The 1,677-nt window shown below is 49.4% G+C and overlaps 1 non-coding gene across 1 annotated transcript; it reads left to right on the top strand.

The window, feature by feature from the left end:
* The first annotated feature begins 809 nt into the window (after nucleotides 1-809).
* LOC139997769 (5.8S ribosomal RNA) lies at nucleotides 810-964 on the top strand. Its single transcript, XR_011803105.1, has one exon. It is a non-coding gene; the product is annotated as a 5.8S ribosomal RNA (ribosomal RNA).
* The last annotated feature ends 713 nt before the right edge of the window (nucleotides 965-1,677 follow it).

Genomic DNA, 1,677 nt, shown 5'->3' with positions numbered 1-1,677 from the left:
TGCGCGTCCCTTTCGAATTTTTTTTTATTTTTACCTGAGCGACCAAAGTGGATTCAGAGGGGACCGCCGGCCGTCTCTCTATCTTCGTTGTCGCGAGTCTAATGCCTCGTTCCGTCGCTAGAGTTTTTCAAACTCTGCTTCTGGCTATCGGGAAGAATAGACCGCGCGCGAGGAAGAGGAAGGACGACCGTGCGCGTCCCATCGATTTTTTTTATTTTTACCTGAACCACCGAAGTCGATTCAGAGGGGACCGCCGGCCGTGTCTGTATCCTCGTTGTCGAGAGTCTAATGCCTCGTTCCGTCGCTAGAGTTTTTCAAACTCTGCTTCTGGCTATCGGGAAGAAACGACCGCGCGAGGAAGACTACGACCGTGCGCGTCCCATCGATTTTTTTTTACCCGAACGATGGAGATGCATATCGGCTGTTTGCTTCGAATAACTGGACGAGAGGAACGAACATATATATATATCATGGGCTAGCCACCGTGCGCTTTCTTCGCGAGATCGTGTGCTGTACAGAGGATTCAGAATCGGGTGTTATATCCCCGTCGTTTCCTGACGAACGGAGCTTCGATCTCGTTGGTTGTTATATATTATAATGCACTTTACGCCCGGTCGGCGGGCTGCGTGTGTCGTCGCGCAGTCCGTCCGATTTCGTTTTCGAACGTATTTTCGTGTCGTCAATCATATGGCGACTTCCGCGCGTTCGATTCCCGTTGGTCGGACGTTTGTCGGATATCGGCTTCTTTCGAACCGAGAATAAGAGTACAAAAACCTGAGTACACAAACAAAAATCCATGCATAAACGATTACCCTGAACGGTGGATCACTTGGCTCGTGGGTCGATGAAGAACGCAGCTAATTGCGCGTCAACGTGTGAACTGCAGGACACATGAACATCGACATTTCGAACGCACATTGCGGTCCACGGATACAATTCCTGGACCACGCCTGGCTGAGGGTTGCTCACGTAAACCTAAGACTGCTTGCGTTGCGTATCGTTGCTCTCGGTCCGTATCTCTCTGTTCTTTCTTGCCTCGTCGACAGCCCGCCGTCGTTCGTTTTATCTTTAAACGAACGTTTCTGAGTCGGAGGACGAGCGCCAAGCAAAAGAATACGAATTAAAGAGCGGTCGAGGGCTCGTACGCGACGTACGAGCGATTGTTGGACGTTCGTCGGCGTTCGTCGCTGGATCGTGTGGAGACCGGCGTACGCATGCTCTCGATACAAATATATATGAAAAATCTATCGCGTTCACGGGAGACTCGCAAAACTACCTCCGTCTCTTCTCTGTCCCTTCTTGGCTTGACAACCCGCCGTCGTTCGTGTTTTACGAACGTTTCTGAGTCGGACGAAGCGCAAGAAGAAGGATACGAATTAAAAGAGCGCGGAGAGAACCGTCGTCGTCGACGCGGTTATCGAGATACACAGAGCGAGTTTTCTTCGTGGCCGATTTTTTTTTTCTTTTTGTATCAGCCTCTGCTACGTTTTGTTAGTCTTCGATAAGCACGAATGACCGCGCCCCCGACGTCGTCTTAAATGAATTTTTGGCGAGACTGAGAGAAAGCAAAAATATTTTTGAACAAAGTCAGTCGAGAGAGGAGAGAAAAGAGAACCAAGATATTAAAACCTAAACCTAAACTTGGTGGCGTAACGAAAAACTGTGTGCCTTAAAGAA

This window comes from Bombus fervidus, unplaced genomic scaffold, assembly GCF_041682495.2.
Source record: "Bombus fervidus isolate BK054 unplaced genomic scaffold, iyBomFerv1 scaffold0176, whole genome shotgun sequence".
Taxonomy (NCBI): Eukaryota; Metazoa; Arthropoda; class Insecta; order Hymenoptera; family Apidae; genus Bombus; species Bombus fervidus.
The sequence above is the reverse complement of the archived record's forward strand: the minus strand, read 5'-3'. Positions and strand labels throughout refer to the sequence as shown.